This window comes from Mus caroli, chromosome 8 (genome assembly GCF_900094665.2).
Source record: "Mus caroli chromosome 8, CAROLI_EIJ_v1.1, whole genome shotgun sequence".
Taxonomy (NCBI): domain Eukaryota; kingdom Metazoa; phylum Chordata; class Mammalia; order Rodentia; family Muridae; genus Mus; species Mus caroli.
The window spans coordinates 79341826-79364686 of NC_034577.1; the positions used below are offsets into that span (position 1 = coordinate 79341826).

At 50.1% G+C, this 22861-nt stretch overlaps 1 protein-coding gene across 3 annotated transcripts in view; it reads right to left on the reverse strand.

The window, feature by feature from the left end:
• Positions 1 to 22861, reverse strand: part of Znf423 (zinc finger protein 423) — a 283320-nt gene that overhangs the window by 133061 nt on the left and 127398 nt on the right. The window contains exon 1 of one of the 3 annotated variants that reach the window (XM_021169750.1): positions 8880 to 8961. The exons of 1 other annotated variant lie outside the window; for it this stretch is intronic. The gene's annotated coding sequence lies outside the window, so the exon portion shown is untranslated. Of the gene's footprint in view, positions 1 to 7840; positions 7924 to 8879; positions 8962 to 22861 lie in introns of those variants that run through there. One more of the 3 variants, XM_029480965.1, reaches the window with a different exon arrangement.

The window sequence follows — 22861 nt, forward strand, 5'->3', positions numbered from 1 at the left end:
AAAGAAAGAAAGAAAGAAAGAAAGAAAGAAAGAAAGAAAGAAAGAAAGAAAGAAAGAAAGAAAGAAAGAAAGAAAGAAAGAAAGAAAGAAAGAAAGAGAGAGAGAAAGAGAAAAAAGAAAGAAAGAAAGAAAGAAAGAAAGAAAGAAAGAAAGAAAGAGGGAGAGAAAGAAGGAAAGAAAGGAAGGAAGGAGAGAAGGAGGGAGGGAGAGAAAGAGAGGGGGGAGGGAAGAAAGAAGACAAGGAGGAAGGAAGAAAGGAAAGAAAGAAGGAAGGAAAATCAACTCTGATTAAACATCAACCACAAACTTTCTCCAGTCACTGGAGAGAAGAGTAAAAGTAAAAGTCTAATTGGTACCCAGAACAATTTAAAGCAGTTAAGTATAGGTGAAGCTTTCCGTGAGAAAACAATCCTCCAGTTGAGATTAGACATGTTTGCACAACATTCTACCCGTGCTTAAGTCTGAGCAACCGAAGTCAGAATCACTGCCCAGAAGCCCACAGAAGCTGTGAGAGGCACGTGGGTATGCCCTGCACCAGCTCCTGGGACAAGTATACAGCAGGCAGAGCTGTGCCCCTGAGGTGATGGAGGGAGCAGATGTTCTTTCTCCTCTTTAGAGAAGGGGGTGGCTATGTCTCTGGAGGCCTCTGCTGCTCTGTCTTGGCTAACACAAGCTGTCCTTCGAGACACTGCCTCCAGGAAGCCCTCTCCAATGGCATCTGCCATCTATTGGTATCTCTCCTTAGCCTCAGTAAACTGCTTGTCTGTATAAGGCTGCTGTGTCCCTTGCACACTTTTGGGTTTGGAGCATGGTTACACTGACTCCTTTCTGACCAGCATAGTGCTGTGCTCTTCACAGATACGCTTTTACATATGTGAATCTTCACTGGGCAATGACCACTTTCCCTAAGGACCCAGTTTACAGCTTAGAAATGTGGGACTCGGAAACGGCCACGACCTGAGTTCGCTGGCACTTGACAGAAATGACCTCCACGTAGAAAACCTTAGCTGAGAGACTGCTTCAGTTGTACAGCTTCTGTGTCTGGGTGATGCTGCCCACTAAGGATGCCCTCTACTGGCCATACAACCCAACCTGCTGCTCAGGGCCCAGCCCTGCCACCGCCCCAGCATCCCAAAGATTCCCTATGTGAATCTATCAGGCTGCAGTTCCTCGTTTCCCAATCACTTGGATCTTTAGAGGATAGAGCAGTCCAGTGTCCCTGCGCTCTGCAGAGCCCAGATCGTGCTGAGTTTCAACCGAAAAGCTGGACAGAGCTTTCCCTAGGGAAGTCCATGTTACCAGACAGTGCTAGCCACAGACAGGATCATGCAAGCACAGAAAGGCATTTTGAGAGGCAGGATCTTCTTAGATTGGGATATGAAGACCTGGTAGATTTGTCATAGACTTTCTCTAAAACATGGAGAAGATGTGATGGCCTGTGATGACAGGAGAGGCTGTCAAGATGCTCTTTGTGACACTGATACAGACTTAGCGATGGTCCTTCAGCCCCCCTTGCAATCTTGGGGAAAGGCCAAAAGCAAAATTACTCCATCTGACTTCCTCTCATGGAAGAAGACTGGACCCAGACTGAGCATTCTAGAAGACTCCAGGCTGCTATGATAGGATCATGAGAGCTCTTTGATTTTGCTTTTATTTACTTTGTTTCGAGGCAAGGTCTCACTGTGTAGCTCTGGCTGTCTTGGAACTCACTATGTTGACTAGGCTAGCCTCAAATTCATAAATCCACCTGCCTCTTCCTCCTGAGACCTAAAGGCAGGTGGGCACCACTATGCCTGGATGTTTTTTCATTTATTTTCAAGTTTCCCCATCAGTTTAGAGCCAACGGTGCTGGGTCCCACTTGCAGAATGAAGTCAGCGAATGTGTCAAAGTGTGAAAAGTGGGTAGCCCTGAAGGGAAATACCACTTGAATCATAGCATTGATACCAGGGTAACAAAGGCTGCCAATCTCCCAGAAGAGGTGAGAATATGCCCAGAGAGAATGAGGAAGATGGACGGCCACAGGAGAAAGATAACGAGAGTAAAGCTGGTGAACACACATTGCTCCAAGGTAGCAAGCTGTCCGTCGATCTACCACAGGAGGAGGCTCGGAGGATGCAGAAGGCTTGACACCTTGAACATTAAGCGTTGACACCCCAAAGTACAGCTCACAGTACTGGGGAGTTATCACGACATCAGAACCAACTGGCCACGAGTGGGCTCCAAATGCCTCCAGTTCTGACCAACACACATGCTGAGAAGGAATCACCAGGCGGGGGGCAGACCCCACTTCCAGGAGCTCTAACTACAGGGGTCTGGCGTCAGGTAGTACAAGGATCTTGTTGGCCAAGGGGCTGTGTGCAAATCTCTGCATAGCAGAAGCATGCACAGTGAGGGCCTCTAATACACCCAGGAAGGGGACACACAATCCCTCAGTGAGCTCCCTCCTGGAGCCAGCATTTCCTCCAGTCTTAGACTGAACCACCGTGACCCCAGCCTGTAGACAGAATGACCCAAAAGACACATCTTAGACTGCAGAAAGATGTGTTCTCTCAGAAGGAATGTGGCAGCGGCACAGTTCCAGACCAGCACTTTCACCCTAAGTCCACCTTTCCAGCAGAAGTTATCAACTGAAGCCACAAATATCAGATTGGGGTGCAAGGTGACCCCTAGGTCTCTCCATTATCACCCAAGGCAAGCCTCCAACTCTCAGAAACACAACCTCTAGAAGCAACGGCATTCTATTTACTTGGATTGGTTTGGGGTTTTGTTTTCTCTCTACACAGAATCTCACAATATAACCATGACTGACCTGGAACTCTATATGTAGACAAAGCTGCCCTTGAAATCAAAGAGAGCCACCTGCCTCAGACTCCTGAGTGCTAGGATTAAAGATGTGCCACTATGCTCAGCTAGAACTTGAATGTCTGATCCCCCTGCCTCTACCTCTCAATTGCTAGGACTACAGACCCCTGTAAATCAGAGCGTGTGACTCCCAGCCTGCACCTATATAGAATGAAACACCTTCTCTGGGAGCAGCTCCTACTCACGAGAGCAGTCAGGTCCCCAGGCCCATTTTACCCTATAATGCCTGCAGCTGGGGGTTTCTAGACTCTGTGGAGCCAATAGGCTCCACAACTGTTGTCATAGCACAACTGTTCCTCAGCCCAGGTGAACCCCAGCCCTACCCTGCCCCTCAGCCAATGACATACATTGAGGAAGCCTGGGTCCTGGGCCCTAAAAGAGAACAGAAGTGATACCAGCACAGGTCAGCTCCTTCAGGGAGTACACACATAAAGAGGTGCCCATCAAGGGCCTGGGTCCTCTGAAGGGAGGGAAAACTATGCTACCAGCCTGCCACCCCCACAGGACTCCATCCTAGCAGACCTCCACTACAGACCACTGAAGAGCTCTCTGAGCTTACAGGAGGTTCCAGAGGGAGGTCACAGGCATAGTGAGGGGACTACACAGGCTCAGGTCCGTGCAGCGCTACACTCCTAGAGGAAGCCAGGCAGTGGCCATTGTCAACACTACACTGTCCTCCTCAGGTCAGGCCATCCTCTGAACGCAGCATATTACACTCCTGCCTGTGCCTCTCCCACAGCTAGTCCAGCATTCTCAGAGCACCACAGGTATGGGGAAACACTGATCACAGGCTCCTGGCGCTCCTACAAAACATAGCCGGCTTATGTCACTTTCTCACCAGAGATGTAGACAGATGTGATCGGCAGAGAGCATCTCTCAGAAGCTCTCTATGGACAGTGTGGACCCACTTCCCAGGAGCACATTGAAGACAAAGTCCAGTGGATCACCATCATAGGCAGTGACCGCTTCAACCGGAGCTGCTGCGACACTGGACCGGAGAATCAGGGTATGATGTCCCAACCCCAAACCCCGTGCAGCTCTATCCCATCTCAAAAGTCAGGGGAGTTAATACCTCCAACAAGATCTTTAACTGGAAGGCCCCAAGGAGCCAGAAGTCACCCAGAGGGATATTCATAGGCATGCTACCTAGAATGAAGGTTCAGCAAAATGGAACCTGGTGATTTCCAACTGCCCCCCAAACAGGCTTACTTCTCCGCCTGCCTCTGGGTCACACAATCTGCAGCGCATCCTTGCCTCAGGCTCCAGGTTCAAAAGTATTGCCTGAGGTGTCATGGTGTGTGTTGGGGGCCAGGGAGTGGAAAGCCATCACTTCTTGCGGTGTCTGCTCCCACTTAGGTTTGGATGTTGAAATCACGCTAAGGGGTCATCTACGGGATTTGTGTCCTAGTACTACAGATCAGCTTAGTCCTTTAAATTGCCACAGTAGTGACAGTATTACCTACCTAAGGCCAGTCCTAAATCATGGCATGGATAAAATTGATGTGGTGTTCTCATAATGCCAATTAAAATAAATGCCTTGTGGCAAAAAAAAAAAAAAAAGGAAAAGAAAAGAAAAGAAAAGAAAAATGAAAAAAGAAAGAAAAAGAAAAAACAAAACAAAACTGTGTTGCCCAAAATTGGGGCATACATTATTACTAAATGGCCTGGGGCAAACCCTGGAAGGACTTCTGACCCAGCCCTGGGACTGTTCCCTTCCCCTCTCCAAGCCACAAGTGTCACACAGCCAGTGGTATGCCTGGATTGTCACCAGAATCTCAGCAAATCACTCCTGTCAGAAGCAGGAAAGAGAGAGGAGGTGGGCTAGGCTCTGCATGGAAGGGGCAGGGAAGAAGAGAGACGGGGGAGCCTGGGGTTCTGGGATGTGCTGGTGCCAGCCCACGGCTGCTCTGCAGGCTCCGTTCAGCTTTTGTGCTCAGCAGAGAAACGTTCCATTTCCTCTACATTTTCATGTTGCAGCCTCCAGAAAATCTGCCACCATGTGCTTCACTGCTGAGCTGTAGAGCTTCTGAGACGGAGGGATTGAAGGCTGCCCCGCCCTGCCCATCTCGGCACCACTGCTGAGCGTGCCCTGTGCGTCAAACATTTGAATGTTTAGCCTTATGTGTTCTGCTAGCTCAAAAGCACTGAGACTGTATCCCTCCTTTCACTAGACACACTTTACAGATGAGAAAACTGAGGCTGAAAGTAGGCTGCACATACTGGAAAAATGAGGCTCCTGAGGTTGGGACCTTCCTCAGTCCAGAGGCCAGTAAGGTGTGGAGGATCCAGCTGCCTGCCCACATGAAATTGTGATGTCACTGGATCTGCATGGCTGTCACTCACCACCCAGACACTATCGGGTAGCCACAGTGCCTGCTGCTGAGTGCAGCACCACCACACCTTTGCATGGAGCCTCCTGTCAGCAACGGTGCAGGCTAGAGCTGTATGAACCTCAGCAACACTGCAACCACAGTGCTTCTCCTAGACCAGATCTCCCAATGGGCTATGAGGAGTCTCACAGGTACTCTGCATTTAGAGCTACCTTCAGACAGCCTTGATCAGCCAGGATTTCCTGACTCTTGGGGCCTCACAGGCAAACACTCTGGTGGTTTTATGGTTAGATGGATGGATGGATGCATGGATGCATGGATGGATGGATGGATGGATGGATGGATGGATGGATGGATGGATGGATGGATAAGGCACTATAGTCTGTGGCTTCATCCAAAAAAGGCATTTCATATTAGTGGTATGAATGAATACTTGTATGCAAGAATGAGAAAATGAACAAATGATGGATAAATAATATTTACCACAGAGAAGAAGCAAGGAGTGAGTAGCCAAGACGGACCCCAAAAGGTAGAGGCTGAGGGGTTTTAACCTTGACTACTCAGACTGCCTGGGCCCAAGGGGTCTGCCAAGTGTGGAGCTCCCACATTTACGGCAGAATGCAATTAGAGCTGTCTTCTGTGTGACCTGCATTTGCCTTCTTTTATTTAAAAAGGGCAGGGGTGAGGGGGGTAATAAGGGAGTGGCGATGGAGGAGCGAGGGGCCATGGAGAAGGAACAAGTCCACTGCTGGCCAAAACCTCAACCCCTAGAGAGATATCATTAAAACAAAGGAGACACCAGGCAGGGAGGGGGCCCCTGTTTGCTCAGACCAGAGCAGAGCACAACAGCCTTAATAAGATAATAAGCTGAGATTCCCTCCTCTTAAAGAGACAGACATGGTAGTGAGATTCAGGGGGTGGCGGGGTGGGGGAACGACGACACATTTTTCTGGTAAAGCCACTGAAATGGTTGTCTCTATGTAGCTCACACACTGGAGGTTACGGTATGTGAGGGTGAATGTGTACACACCACAGACATGTTTCATGTGGCCCCCAGAAAAATCTTGACTTACTAACTTGTATCTCCAAACAAGTGAGCCCTCTACAGGAGCATGATAAAGCAAACTCTGGCACATGTGTCTTCCTGGGAAAGAGCTGGACTTCCATCTCCGTATGGACAGCCACTAGATTGAGGACTTCCTGTTCATCTTGGAGGTTCTCTTTGTTCATTCATCCCTTCACATTGCCAGTCACTCTCCAAATATCTACAGAGTGCCAACCTTGTGCTACACTCTGTCCCTGGGTAGAAGGCTCCTATGGGGACTGTACCTGGGCATCAAGGCAGAGCCAGAAAACCTAGACTCAAATCTCAGCTCCACTACTGGCCAGCCATGTGGACTAGGATAGATAGATACATTGCAGAACCACTCCGCAACTCACCAAGATGAAGATGGGTGGAGAAAAAGCCTCCTGTCCCTCTGACTGCAATAAACAAGTTAAACAGCCTGGCCAGCACCTGGCACTGGGAAACACTTGACACACCTATGATAAGCTGATGCTTCCATATCAGGGGGTAGTCTGAGTGGAGACTGCCTGGAAGACCCCGAGTGCACAGCAAGAAAATACAGCAAACCATGCCCCCTGCTCCCAGTTCAGTCTCCCCACGAGCATCCTCAGTTATCACCTCTTAACTCTCACCCCGCCCCAGTAACATCATGGGAAAGAGAAAACCAAGCCCACTATCTGGTCACTGAGCCCCAACACAAAACCTGAGCGTAGGACATGCAGCCCTCTGTCCAATTAAACCTCTTCTGCCACGAGGTTTGGTCTCTTTCAGTGACAGAGAATCTATCTCACTTTGAACCCTCTTAACATTCAAGAAGAAAATATCATGAGCCCTAAAAGAAAATTTGTGATACCATTTAGGGACAGGAATAATAGACACCCTGATGCCAATTATCCTTTAAGAAGTGGGGAAAAAAACCACATACAAAATGAGTCACCTGTTGCCTGGAAGCCATCTTTAAAGTGACACTGCAATTTACATTAGTCTATTCCTTCCATAACTATTAATCAGTGCCTCCCCCACCAGCCTCTTCAAGGCTCTGGGGACAGGGTGTGATCACAACCAAGTCCTGGCCCTCAGCATACTTTCAGCATAACAAGAGAGGATGTGGATTTCCAGCTGAATAGAGCCAGGCATCATCAGGTGGTGCCATGAACTCGGGAGAAGCAGGACACGGATGGGGAAGGTCCCACGCCACACAAGTGACAAGGTGACATGACAGCTGAGCAGACAGAGACAACAATCAGGACAGGATCTGAGGAGGAGCATTCCAGACAGGGGACTATACATATCCTCTTGCCAAAACACAAGCATGCCAATGTGGAGACATTTTCTGAGACAGCAGTGTGGCGCTTCCTCTACCCAGGTGCTACGGGAAAGGAAGTAGCACAGACAGAAAGGCTGCAGGGGGCTCACAAGCCAAGGGACTCCAGGGCCAGAAGCCTTTAGTGGTGCCCCAGCTAAAAATGCAGAGAGGCATCAGGGATGCAAGCCAGAGAGGATAGGGTGAAGGCTATTACTGTCCTGCCTTCAGACAGCACAAGCCAAGCTGTGCCCAGATCCCTACGGAAACCAACTCACTGTTCGACCAGCTGCTGCTCTCTCGCCCTCTCTGGTCTTAGTTTTGGCAATAGCTCATCAGGGCTGAGTATCCTCCAAGCAGACGCTGGCAGGACCCTGGAGTCCTCGGAGTCTGCTGTTTCGTGCAAGATGCACCCACCATTCCTCTACCCCACTGCGCCATCCTTACACCCATGCCAGCAACACCACGCAGGATTGGTACTCCTGCCAAAATAGCTATTAACCCAGTAGCCAATAATAACACGTTATCCTATCAATTTGCTGCTGAAACGCTGTGTAATTGCAGAACCTAAGTTTGCCATCTCGGTAGCCTGGTTACGACATAAACAGAAAGGACCTCACCAGTCCCCTCTTGAGGAGAACAAATGGCTGGCCAGGAGCAACCCTCACTTCCCACCCCCCACTCACCTCCAGCCAAGCCCCAGGAACCTGTCCAGAGACCTGGCTTCTTATCCTGTAAGCATGTCACCCCTCTGAGTAGAGAGGGCAGCAAGGAATGGGACATGATGCTTGTGAGCAGCGTGGTTGAGCCCAGAAGCCAGCACTCCCTCGGCTTCCTGACTGGCAGTAGGGCTGAAGGGCCAAGAGGCCAGGGGCCAAGAGACACGCGGCAGCACCCAAGTTTAAAGCACACAGACGAAAGAGATGCAAGCCGGGGATCGCCAAGGGAAGCTAATGGCATAGGTCATGAAGGGAAACGGAAAGGACAGACTGATGGACAAGAGAGCAGTGTTAGACCCAGAAAGCAGCATGCACCCTGAGGGCGGTCCTGTTCCCAAAGCAGGTCGGACACTGGCCATCAGCCTCTCCTCCAGCTAGTCGGCTCATTTTACCCCTTCATTCCAAAAACCCAATTCTCGTCCTTCTGGATTTGATACACAGCACAGACATTCCACTCTCAACAAGCTGCGAGCCTCCAATGGGACTTGGCATCCTGTGCAGGCTAGTGTGTGATGGATCCGTCCTTCCCTCTTCCCAGGGTCAGTCTGTGACTCCCTCCCGCTCTACCCCACCCTTACCTCTCCCCACGCTCACTCACCAGGGTGCCCAAAAGGCAAGTGGCTGGTGCCAAGAGAACCAGAACTGAGCCCGTGTTCCCAACACCAGAGGCAGGGCAGGCAAGGGGGAGACAGGCACTTCCCACTGGCCCACGGGTGACCTCAGCCACGGGATGCATCTCCACCCGCCCTGCCTGGCCAGCCCAGGAAGGCTGGGTTGAGGGTGTGCAGCTCCTGCTGTGGGCTTGGCGGGGAATCCAGCTAGTGGGGGAGAGGAAGAGGCTTGGGAAAGGAGGGGCAGCAGATGGAGAGGAAGAAAGCAGAGCAGGCCAAGCTCGGGCCACATGGCCAGATGTTGGCTCAACCGAGGCCCAGGCCCCAGGGGTGCCAGGGGAGCTGTCTTCCTTAGGAATCCACAGAGGAGGAAGGGCTGAGCCTGGATCTGAGGTAAGGACCAAGGAGAGGCAGTAAAGGGTCTCTCAGTCACACCCAGTTGGCCAGCACAGGATCAGGGACAGCCTTTCGGAGGCCCCTGGGTGGAGTGGGTGGGGTACTGTCTGCGGGAAGCAGCACTCAGCAAATGAAAGCCAGGCCTGGAAACTGGCTGGTTGCTGTTCAGCTCCAGGGAGACCTGCTGCTGGCTAAGGTGCCCAGCTAGAACAGAAGGTGGTGTTCAAAATGCTAGGGCAGGGCTGGACAGCTACCGTTTAACTATAGGGTCACTCCTTTCTGTGCTCTGAGTGCCGTTTTGTGGTTGGCACATTTCGGCTTGGCGTAACGCACTGTTTAGAAACTAAATAAATAAAAAATAAAAAAAGTGGAAATACTAAAGGTGTAGTTTTCTTCCCTCTGCAAGGCTGTCAGGCACGTTTCCAGCAGAGCTGGGCCAAAGGACCAGAATCAGGACTGCTGCCCGGGAGCTACCCACCATCACGGTATGGTATCTAGGCACATTGTCACCACACATCAGAGGGAAAGAGTACTTCCCCTGCCACTAGAGGAATGAGACTGTATGCTGCGTGCGACTGTGGCCATCAGTTCGTAATCAGTGGGACCCCAGGTCCTGACAAATTGAGCTGGGCACATGGCAGGGTTCTATAAACATGGATGACAGCCACCTGGTTCATCCATTCACCCACACATCCAGTCTCTGAAAGGAGGCTCATGGCCTGAAGCTGATAACCGCAAAGTACCTTGGTGTTGGAGACAGGAGGGTGAACCCCAAAGGTTGTGGGGTTCCCACATAGTGTAAGTACTTGGGACCATAACATAACAAAGGTCTTCCGGGGCTTCTGGCAAAGGTAACCTGCACTGAGCCCACCAAGTAAGACTTAAGCAGGGTGAGGAAGCAGAAAAGGGGGAACCTTCACATCAGCACCAGGAGGAGACTGAAGCCCTCGAAGGCCTAGGGGGACCTCCTCCAGCTCCTCCTCCTCCTTTTCAAGCATAGTGGGTGGCCCACGCCTGGCCCCCAGCTCAACACAGGGGTACCCCCAGAGGCCATCCCCACTGAGGCACGGTCAAGCCCTCATTCCTAGCATTAGTTCTTGGTAAAAACGTTTTTTTGTTATGTTTGGTTTTAGAGGAGGAGAGGGAGCGAAAAGGAAAACCTGAGGTCTTTCTCTTTGGTAATGGGGAGGAGGTAAATAAACAGAGCTGGAAGAAGAGGGCACGGAACGGGCTCAGCATCTGTAGCCACTGAACAAATTAAAATTAGCTCATTTAATCAGTGCCTAATGGCCTGCTGTCCCGAGTGGGTCTCAAACACAGCAAACTTCACAGCCACAAGGAGTGCGGACCGATGTCAGTTTATTGGGCAACAAAGGGATTTTTTTTTTTAAAATATGTGACCAGAATGCAGATCAGGCTGCAGTGAACTGGGGAGACAGAATGGTACTCCCTTTGCCACCCCCAGATTCTGGGAGATCCTTGCCTCCCTGCTGCGTCTCTTTGAATTGAATTGTTCTTTGGGTTTTGTTCTAATTATCTAAACATGTGTAACTATGTTCCACCAGGCATTTCAACCAGCAGAGGAGATAACCTAGCCTCAACGTATGTTACAGGGCCCTGAGTTCAAGTCCCAAGCCTTGACACCAGCCTGAAACATGTGTGCAGACATACAGCCACCTACGCAGTGCATTTACAGATAACACAGTTCTACACATGAGGATACATGCACACAGTTGCATATGCGCAGTCGAGCACATACACAGCTACATAACAAAGAGTAACACACCGCATGCAAGTACACACACACACACACACATAATTCTCTCAGCTATTCCACTCCTGCCTAACAGCTGGAGGCAGAGGAGGCTCAGCTCACCAGAACCCTAGGGAAGGCCACTGTGTGCACACCTGAGGCCCAGGCTGGTAGCAAGGACTCTTATTTCCCTGGGGCCATCTCTCCACTCAACTTGACACCTGGGCTAAGTCATTAGGGCAACTGGGGGAATGGAGGGTGGGGAGTGGGGAGAGTGTCCAGAGGAGGGGATGGAAGCCACCAGAAAGAAGGCACAGGGTGAAGAAGTTGCTGGGCAAGGACAAGCTAGCAGCCTAGCCACAAAGAAAAGCCAACTCTTTTACCAATGCCTAAACTCTACAACCTTCCCATAGCCTCCAGGCCGCCATTGTTCAACCCTGTGCTCAGAAATGCCTAGAGCCTCTGAAGCGCCCCAAGACACAGTAGAAGATTCTACTGGGCCACTCGACATGGTGTGCAATTTAAAACTTAAATACACCTCATTTCCAAAATGTTCCATTTTAACTCTACAAAACACGGTTGGCCTCAGTTAGCTGAAACACTGTAAAACAAACTGAATACATGGAGAATTGCTATAAATACATTAAAGAAAGAGTAAAGAGGAACCAACCAACATAATGAACCCTTCCAGCTTCCAGGATTTTGACACACAGAGACAGACAACAATTTGTGAATACCTACCCTCTCCAATTTCTACAGTAACACTCTGGGATCAGTTCAGTTGTTGTCACCATACCCCAAAAAGGGAAACTGAAGCTTAGAGAGGTGAGAAGCCCAAGCTTCTCAGATTTGGGGACAGCTCAGAGTGGAAGCAGAAGAAAACTCAAGCCCCCAGGTCTTAAGGACAGTCTCCTAGAGGGAGCCAAGTCCTCCTGAGAAACCCTTACCAGATCCATCAAGCCATCATCCCCCACCACCGCCACCACTGTGGCCCCTCCTGGAGCCTGTTGTATGGGCGACAATGTGTTCATCTTGACAGCAGCAAGTCAGGTTCCACCCCATTCCATTTGGGTTGACAGCAGTCCTATCTAGAGATCTCCTCCACTTAGCTAGCATGTCCAATAGTAGACTGGGACACGCATGCATACGCACACACACACACACACACACACACACACACACCTCCCCAAGGTGCAGATCAAGGCTCAAGCAGCGGACAGGGGTGAAAACAGTGAGAGGTGGCTGGGGCATGGGAAGTAGACCGAGGGGACAGTCCTTCCTTAAGCACTTCTCACAGCCTCTGCAGACAGCACACTCTGCAGGCCACCCAGCACAACCAGATGAACAGGTGAGTAAACTAGTCGTCCCCTCTCAGAGCTTCCAACCACAGCCATACGATAAAGGCGGTGACAATGGACGTCTCTCCTCTAACTTGAAGGTGGAGGGGGGGGAATGCTTTCAACGTCTGGCTTCCCTGACCCATGGGACCCTTAGCAACTGAATAGAGTGAGCGGGTGAAGCAATGAATGGTCTTTCCTCTACCTCATCTCCTGTGTGGGGCTCGCAAGAGGCCAGCCAGAGCACTCGGGAAACGGGATGTGATCACCCTTCTCCTTAGACCCAGCCTTGGATTTGGATTCCCTGTAGCCATCTTTGCCCCATGACTGATGGGGTCTAGGCCTAACATGCAGGAGTTACACCTGAACTTGCTAAGAGCTGCAGTCAACTCAGAAAAGAAGCAGAGGAAAAATATAGGCTAGCCCAACGGCCCCAATAGGCTGGGAATCAAGCACAGGATGGGGGGTCTTTGCTTCCACACCCTGGAGGCCATGCAGCCGTCCTGAACCACACTTTCCACCCATCTGGTTCTCTGTAGTTCTCAGGGCTACAGTGGGGGGGGGGGGGTCAGATGAGAAGAGTGCCTGGGAAAACACTTTGTAAACTGCAAAATGTTGTTGCAAGCCTGGGGTTACTGGTACAACTAGGAAAGGGGACAGGTGCATCTATCTGCTCCCCTCAGTCGGGGCAATGGCCCCCCAAAGAAGAGATGAGGAGAAGCCAGTGAAGGTCAAGTCAAGGGAGGCTGTGGCTGGCTGGATGCTCACTGGGGCCCTGAGTGTGGGCAGCAACCGCTACACCTCAGCAGTTCTGCCTCGTGATGATCCAATGGCAGGGTAGCTGGCACTGGTCCCTCACGTGCAGCCTCTCAGTACAGCAGCCAGCTCGTGGTAGTTGCTATCAACTCAGAACGTCACACATGTGTCAGCACATGGAGGATATTACCAATTGGCTGGCACCAGGGTTTCCCAGCCTCTGGCCCCTAAGCAACTACCTCTGTAAGTCACAAAACTACAGGTCTCCATCCAAAGAAGGCAGGCCGTATAGAAATGAATCTCAGCCAAGGGACTGAGACACAAGACCCTCTGAGGGCCTTGATCCTGGACTGGAAAAGAAGCCACAGTCACAACAGCCACCCTGGGGTTGGGGATTTAGCTCAGTGGTAGAGCGCTTACCTAGCAAGCACAAAGCCCTGGGTTCAGTCCTCAGCTCTGGGGAAAAAAACAAAACAAACAAAACCACAACGGCTGCCCTAGACCAAGCTCAATCAGATGTAGGCTGCACCCTGATGCCAAGAAGCTGGGAATATGAAAGTCGGGTTCCTGCCTTCTAACCCCTCTTCCCATTTGCCCAGCGAGCCATATCTACCTAAGGCACAACCATATCTGAGACTCAGTTGCCCTGTGTGTTCCAACTCATTGCAACCCAAAAGCTCTGAAACCCAAGGGATACGGAGCAGCGCATTATCCTCAGCTGGCGTAGATCAAGTAACCTGAAGCAGGGATTTCTCTCAATGGCTGGTTTTCACAACCCAAACATGACTATAAAATATAGTGAGCTGGCAGTGCCCGCTTGAGGCAAGATGTTTCAAGCCTCCTTTCAGAATGTGAAGTTGGGGAGTGTGTGTAGAGGGTAACCACGTTTGAAAGCTATCATGTGGACAAGAACCAAAGCAGGGTTCTCACTGACCAGATAGAAGTACACACTCAGCTGAAGGATTTGGGCCATGAAACACAGGGGCAATGTCTTTCTGGGGAGTCAACATCAATATATAAGGGGCAGTTTGCCTCCAGTTTTCCTAATTGCCTTCCTTTACAGACTCATGAGGCTTCATACCCCACAGCCTTCACAAGATGGTTCAGAGCCTGCAGGATCTCATGCCTAGAAAGGCCCAGCATCCCTCATTAGCTAAGCTTGGTGACCCAGGGGACACAGGAAAAAATGGTGTCAGCATGTACCTGGTATGTCCTATAACACAAGGGTGACTGCTCTAAAGAAGAGTCTATGAAAAGGGTCCTTCTGGTACTGTTTTATAAAAAGACCACAGGCCAGACTGCACCCACCTCAAGGCTGACCCCCAGGGCATACCCTTGACTCTTCCTTGAGTTTCCTAATACAAATCAGCCCACTACGGAGTGCCATTATTCCTACCAGAAAGGAATGACGCTCACACTTGCAGGGCAAGACAAGTGACAAGCAGATGACAAAGACATTCTGCTGTGGAGCCGCCCAACAGGTCCAAGTAAAATTCACTGAACCGAGATTATGTGGGTCTCCTGTACACATCCTCCACATGCAACAGGCAAAGCTCCTGAGGCCAGGCACAGTCTGCATTCAGACTTTTTGGGTCGGAAGCTGTGTTTCTTGAGTATCTAGGGGTTCCTGGGGCAACCAAGAATCTTGATGTTTCTATAGCAAAGAAAAGCACAGCACCACCCCTAAAACATTACAGTCTTTACCAGCTGAGGTCAAATTATACCACTAAACCACACACGGAAACACAGTTGCAAGCTTTCTAGAAATCAGGATCGTGAATAAGGCATTATAGAGCTGTACTATGTCTTTATTCTGCTGTGTGTAGATACTGTTTGCTCTCACTGCTTCCCAGAAGATGAAAGTGAGACACAGACATGAGGACCCGATGTCCTCAGAGTCACTGATAAAGTCAAGTGGAAAGTATAACCAAAGAAGTGGACTAAGGAATGTGGGCCACAGGTTGATAGCTTCCTAGGAGAAACAACACCAGCTGGTATCAGTGAAAGCAGGGGTCCAGGGGCAGGAGGGACCCACCATCCCATCCTGCTACCCCCACCTGAAAGAGTCTATGCAGATCATCTTACCTACAACAAATACGTGAACCATATCCCTGGATCTGGAGAAACTGGGAAATGTCACTTTCTGGAGAATGAGGATTCTGGCGGGACTTTCATATGGGAGGACAGTGACCTCACGGCTCCCGAGGTGTGCTGGTACCCTGTGAGTGACCCCTCAGGCATATCCCCACCAGCTTCTCTGCATCAGGACTTTTTCAACTACTGGAAAAAATTCTGGAACAGGCAAAATTCTAACCCTAAATTATCAAATAATTACATGGCAGTGTTATGACACTAAAAGACCCCTCCCTCCCACACATACACTCAAACACACACTGAAGGCCTCTGGTGTCTACTTTAATGGGGTGGCCCTGGACTTAGAGCTTGTTAAGAAAAACTCCAGTTGTGATTGGCTGGTTCTCACTGCCCTGATGATGAAAAACATAAAGCAAGCATCTCTCTTTAGATAAACAGGAGCTTTGGGCTGAGAAAGGCAGATATGAATGAGTGTGCACACACAATCACGTGCTTATTATTACTAGTGCACAGCTAATGAGTGTGTGTATTCTCCTCCTACCTAACCACAAACTCATTTCCCTAGTGCCTAGACAGCCCCATCTGAACATCACTGTAATAAGGGCTCTCAAAGTGTCAAGCTTAGGGCTAGTGAGATGGCTCAGTGGGTAAGAGCACTGGTGGTTCTTCCAGAGGTCCCTGGTTCAATTCCCAGTACCCCCATGGCAGCTCACACCTGCCTGTAACTCCAGGTCCGAAAATAAAGATGGAAAAAAAAGCCAGGCATGGTGGAGCACATGTTTAATCTCAGCACTCAGGAGGCAGAGGCAGGCAGACCTCTGCGAGTTTGAGATCAGTCTGGTCTACAAAGTGAATTCCAAGACAGCCAAGGGCTACACGGAGAAACCCTGTTTCAAACCTCCAGTTCCAAGATTTCTGACACCAGAAATCATACAGACATACACATAGGCAAACACCAAAGAATGTAATATACATATATATGTGTGTATATATATATGCAACTTACATGTGCCCACAAGGAAGAAATGTTAAGTTATGGGCTGGAAACAGCACAAAGGTAAAGTCGGCACGTAAAGCAAGGATCACCTCCATGGCAGGATGCTCAGGCCTGGCCAGGAGATCAGGCACCCAGAGCAGGCAGGCCTCATGCTAGGTCTTAATTTAGGGCAAAAATATAAAAGAAAAAATAATGAGGATCAACATAAGAAAGCACAGCTGGCATCCAAGAGACAGACACTGTCCAGATAGTAGGAGACAGGGATACAATGGGTCTTCAACCAGGGCCTGCCTCCCACAGTGCATTCGGACAGCGAGTGGCAGCTAATGGGTCCCTGACACATCACCCACCTTACCACGGAGGGCCGCAGGGTTCTGAGACATGACATCACTCTGCTAGAGCCTCAAATGCAGTCAGAGATGGAGTCTGCTCTGACCACGAGATAGGAGGGAGGCGTGCATAAGACAAGACTTCCAAACTCACTGGGCAGTGGGCCTGGTGAGACGTTGGGTGAACAAAGCTAAGGCCACAGCCCAGAGGGAAGCATTTGGGGTGCTCAGGAGTGCACAGTGGCCCCTGGAACAGAGCACAGTGGAGGAGACAAGGCTTTCAATGGGATGCCTTCAGTATCTCCCAGTGAGGGACTCGGCCCTACCTCTCCCATTCCTATCCTGACCTCTTATGGGGAGAAAGCCCCCCCACCCCACCCCAGGAGACAGCAAGACAGCCTTCCCACCACACAAACAGACAGACAAGCAGACAGACAGTAGACAAGTGAAGAGTAGCTTGTGGCAGAGGGTAAGGAGCAGACAACTGTCTTATATATACGTTCTTCGCACCAGAATTTCATACAGTGAAAACGAAGTTGACATTTATAGCTGTGTGACCCTGAAGATAATACTTAACCTCTCCGAACCTCCATTTTCTCTCATTATTGTCTCATTCATGCCACAAAGCAATACAGAATAGTGCCTATGCTAGGTACTGAACAGGGATAAAGAGGGTGGTCCTACACAACCCTTGATCATGTTGAGAGCAACAACCCCACTCAGGGTAGCAGGAGCTCCAAGTACTCCAAGGAGCCCATCCACACCTAGAAGCCTTTCTGCTGGTGTGACACCCAGCACCAGTGGCTGCTTGCCACTCCACACTCCTGTGGCACCATCAGCTGGGACTGGCACATTGGAAACACAGGCTGTACGGGCTCTTCTACAGTGCTGCTGCCCCGCCCCCTCCAGCTGCCTTTGCGCCTGCTGCCGGCGCTGCTCATTTCCAGGCAAATGTTCTAGTTAATTAAAACACACCCAAGTGCTCACACGCACATGAAGCCAAGCTACAAAATCTGCTCTAGCAAACAGCGGCTCCAGCATGGGATGGATGCAGGCCAGGGAGGTTTCCAAAGCTGATGTCATTTCCATCCAAACTGCTCTTACCTTTCCTACCGTTCTGCCTGCATACACTCACGAGTGGCACACACACACACACCTATACACATGTGCAGTTCTGCATGTGTGCCTGCAAGCCATGTGTATTTCACGTGTGTTCTGAACACGCTCACAATCACATCATCTACATTGCTCAAATTCAGACACACACACATGCTCTCCAACTACTGTGTCCTCTAGCCTAGAGCACTGGCTGTGATTAGCAAGCTAACTATGCCACTGACTGCATAAGGGAATGAATAAACAAATATGTGAATCAAAGCAGGAGCAGGCCAGTTCTGGCCCACAAGCCCAATCTTGTATCATCACAGACTGAGTTCCCCTAAGGTTAGAAGGTACAAGGGATGGGGACACCCTCCCTCCAGACATGAGTGTCTAAACAGTCCAGAGATGACCAGAGAATGATGTGATTTCCAGGTAGGAACTAGAGTGACCCTGCTCCATGAGGGGCCCCCACAGGACCCTGCTCCAAGGGGAAGAGGAGAGGTGTCTGGTGACACAGCTGACTTCTTCACTGTCTCAGATAGGTAGATCCTCACCGGGGTGGGAAGCTCCAGGCAAAGTGCAGCTTGTCACGGGCAAGCCTGCCGAGGAAAGCATGGAGACGACTCAGGGTGAGATCCAAAGAGTCCTTTTCTTCCTGAGATAAGATCGATGCTCACACAAGACCACGGGTCATTTGGAGCCCCAGATGGGACATGAAGAAATCCCTGTTTAAAAACGCAGGGCAGAAAAAAAAAAAAAACAAAACAAAAACAAAAACGCAGGGCAGCTGTGCTGGTGCCTCAAACTCATCACATGGACAACTGACCTTCTCGTTCATGCCTGGGGCTGCCAAACCTTGGATGTGAGCAGAAGGCGTGGGAAGGGTGGGCAGGAAAGGGCAGCTTGGAACTCGGGAGCAGCCTCTCCCAAGGGGTGAGGGCCAGCATCTCAGGCCCTGCCTGGGAGCCAGGTAGAGATGGGGTTTGTCTCCCCATTCCATCTGCTCGCTGAGAGTTACACTGAACATATTTCACTAACAACGGTAGGAATAAAGGCAAAATATCATTTTACTCTCCATGTATGATTTTTAATTTTTCAAACAGCTGTGGGTATTAATATGAACATAAAAAGCTGCTTGGGCCAGGTCAACTTAACTGCTCAGAGCACTTCCAGATCCTCTGTGATCTGAGGCTGTGAGGATAAGACGAAGCCCCTAGATTCAAAGAACTGCTGTCCTGGTGGAAATGACAGTAAGAAAATAGTGGTCAGGTGAAATGCTAGGTAACTGGGAAAAATAAGTAGGGCAAGATATTCCCTGGCTCTATCTCTGGTCTACGTTCCTCTCTGTGGTCACCCCTTCCCACCCCTACACCAATTCCCATCAAACCTGCACACCCTGACGTCTCAATTTCCCTGGTTTACCATGATCCAGGATATCATGGGTGGGTGGATGGGTGGGTGGGTTGGTGGGTAGACAGGTGGGTGAGTGGGTGGATGGGTGAGTAGGTGGGTGTGTGGGTGGGTGGACAGGTGGGTGGGTAAGTGGATAGGTGGGTAAGTAGATAGGTGGGTGGGTAAGTGAGTGGGTGGATGGATAGATGGATGGATGGATGGATGGATGGATGGATAGGTGGATAGGTGGGTGGGTTGGTAAGTATGGAATCACATGGACATTGGGTAGCAATTTCAATGTAAAGAAGTGAAGAATGGTTGTGAAGAAATCACTGAACATCAAATGCATCCTTTGTCCTGAGTCATGATGGTGATGGCTCTAGTTTGGAGAAATCAGAATTTCCAGCATCCAGACCCAGCCTGGCCTAAGTGGAAAACAGAACATGGGTTCCCACTTGGCAGATGGTTTCCAGTACCTGGACACTGTAGCTTTAGTCAGGCTGCTTGGTCAGGTGGTATAGACCTGCACAGCCAGCTACTAACGCAGCCTTCCAGGACCACTCCAACTCGACACAGCAGCCAAGCACAGGCCATCACAGACAGTAGCCAAGCTCCGACCATCACAGGTCACCACTGTTTTAAAATGCCCAAGGCTTTCCTACCTCTCCAAAGGTAAAATCCCCAACTTTCAAAATGTCCATCACCTCTCTTCTGTTCCATGTGTGACTTCAGTCTTGGAAACAGAGTGGATGTATTATCCTTATTTCTCATTCCAAATAGATTTTTCTAAGTGGGTTCCTTTTCACCCACGGAAACCACCAAGAGCTCAGCTTTGCAAAGATATGATTCTACCCAAAGGAAGACCGCACAGTCTAATGCTGAAATGGTGAGCAACCTGAAGCTCCCAATGCATCCCATACACAGTGGGCATTGCTAGGTTTCTCTTAACAATTTAATCACCCTGCAAAGCTTTTGAGAGCTGGATGTGGTGCCATGTAGTACCTTAGCACACAGGTTGCTGCAACTAATCTCAACTATGTGTGTACATGCATCCGTGTGAATGAATGAATGAATGAATGAATGAGAAGCATTTAAAATGATCTGACACAAGACACAACCACCAGTACAAACAATGTAAATGTCAGAAATGCTAAGAACTGGCTCAAGAATGCCAGCCAGCCCAAAAGCTAGAGCCCACTCAACCTCAAGTCTGCTCCCAGACACAAACAGGTGAGAAGCTGTCACCCACGTGGAAGAGCTCATTCCTTAGGAGCTGGAGACATAGCACACTGCTGCTTCTCCAGAGGACCTGGATCTGATTCCTAGCATCCACATAGTGGTTCATAGCTGTCTATAACTCCAATTCCAGAGAATCTGACACCCTCTTCTGGCCTCCATGGGCAGCAGGCATACATGTGATACACAGAAGTGTGCACAGATATTCACACAGAAGCCATCCGTGCACAAGCTGGGTAGGTTACAGACCTTGGCACTGGAAGACAACCTGAGATGATACAGTAGGATGGGTGAGTGCTGGGAAGTGGAGGCTCATGAGGCTAACTCAGCATCATCTCACCTCAATGTATGGGTGGCACACATGGATGCACATGCACATACATGTATGTAAGGATGCATGCACACACACACACGAACATGTGCACACATGCATACACACATGCATATACACATGCATACACACTCACATATCCACATACACACACATTCTCACACACACACATATACACACATGCACACATGATGCACACACACGCACACACATGGATGCACATGCACACACACACACATAAACACACACGGATGCATGCACACGCACTCACACATAAACCCACACACATGTGCACACATGCATGCACACTTGCATGCACACACATACACACATACACACACCCACACATATACACACACGCATACACGATGCACACACACATAAACACACATGCATGCACACACACACACACACACACACACAGATGCATGCACGTGTACTCACACTGGCAGTCACACGCATACAGACACTATGAGCTTACTCTATCATGACAACAACCTGCAGAGCTGCTCAGCCCACAGCCTCAGCCTCACTCCATGGGCTGCCACCTCACTCCTGGAGGTTGGTGAGACTGTCATTTTCAAGATTCTCATTTAGGATTTTCAAATGTACTTCACCCAGCCCTCCAAGCACCCCCCCTCCTTCTCTCTCTCCCCTCAGCCCCCCTCCACTCCTTCTTATGTTCTCCCTCTCCATGCCTCCTGGCCACTCTGACCCCCATCAAGACCAGCCATGACCATCCCAGGTCTGCTGGCTCTACCTCCCGTTTCCTTTCCCTTGCCCTCGCCTTCTGGGGTTCTACCACCCCCTCCTCTCCTTGTCTCTTAACTTCCCTCACTTCATTTCCACAGCCTCCCACCACCACAGGCAGAATGAGTTTTCTGGTGAGCGCCCCCCTCCCTGCTTAGGAAAGTAGCTGAGCACAGAAGGCTGGCCAGGCGCAAGCCCTGGGGCTCCTAGGCCCTCCTGGCTGCACTGGCAGACTAGGGTCTGGATAGAGGCCGAGGCCTGTGAATTCGTTTCACCTCCCTCAGCAGCAACTATCCTGCTCAGGATCCCAGGAGGCACATCGCATCTGGCCAGAACAGAACCTCTGACAGATGGGACTGAGCCCAGAGCACAGCAGGAGGGTCTGGGAGATGGAAGTGGGAGGCTGGAAGCTCTGAGTGGTGAGATCATGCAGGGGGAAGGAAAGGGTCACAGGCGTGAACACAGTCCCTGCCATTTCAGGAACTGTATTCCAAATCACCAAGGCTCAGCGAGGCCTGGTTTCCTCATCTGTAAAATGGGAATGACAGTCCAGGGCTGTTTTGATGAAGAAAGGGGACGCTATCACACATACTCTACAAATGCAGCTCTTTTGCTGCAGCAATGATTATTATACCTGTGCCTTATGGTGGCAGCTGGAAATATATCTCAGAAGACCCCTCCACCAGCAGCAGCCTAGGACCCCACCAGGCATGTGTGGAAAAGAAGGAGGTCTCAGGGGCCAGGGAACCCTTGGTGCCATCTCATCCCAGCCTGACTACGGCCAGGCCTTCTGGGAGTGGGACTGAGCCTGTCACCCACTGGTGTTCAGAGTGACAGTTATCCTGTGGGCAGGTGGCAGAAGACACCAAATATCTACCACCAACATTGTTCTCTGACATTGCACCCAACAAACGTCTGCTTAGTTATCTCTTCCATGTGCTACAGAAGGGAGCATTCGGGGGTGACCAAGGCCAAGGGAACCCCTCCAAAAGCTCAACACCTCATTCAAAGACAGCCACTGACCAAGAAACTACAGGCAGTGTAAGAGTGGCCAAGAATGTTGTTACACTGAACACCGAATGTCCGGCATTCTCACTCAGGTTAGATCATGTGCTGGTATCTCCTGTAAGTATATTTGCACATTTAATGGAGAACATATCCTTCTATTTAACAATAAAAGGCTCTCGCTTGCGCTTTCTCTCTCTCTCCGTCTCCCTCTCCCTCTCTACCTTTTCTTACAGAGACTTACCATGTAGCCTAGGACTCAAACTTATGATATCCTGCCTCAATCTCGGAAGCGCTGTGATTATAGGTATGCACCAAACATGGGCTTCAAAAAGTATGTTCTTTTGGAGCCTGGAGAGATGGAATACTGACTGGTCTTCCAGAGGTCCTGAGTTGAATTCCCAGCAACCACATGGTGGCTCACAACCATCTGTAATGGGATCTGATGCCCTCTTCTAGTGTGTCCAAAGACAGCTACAGTGTACATATAAA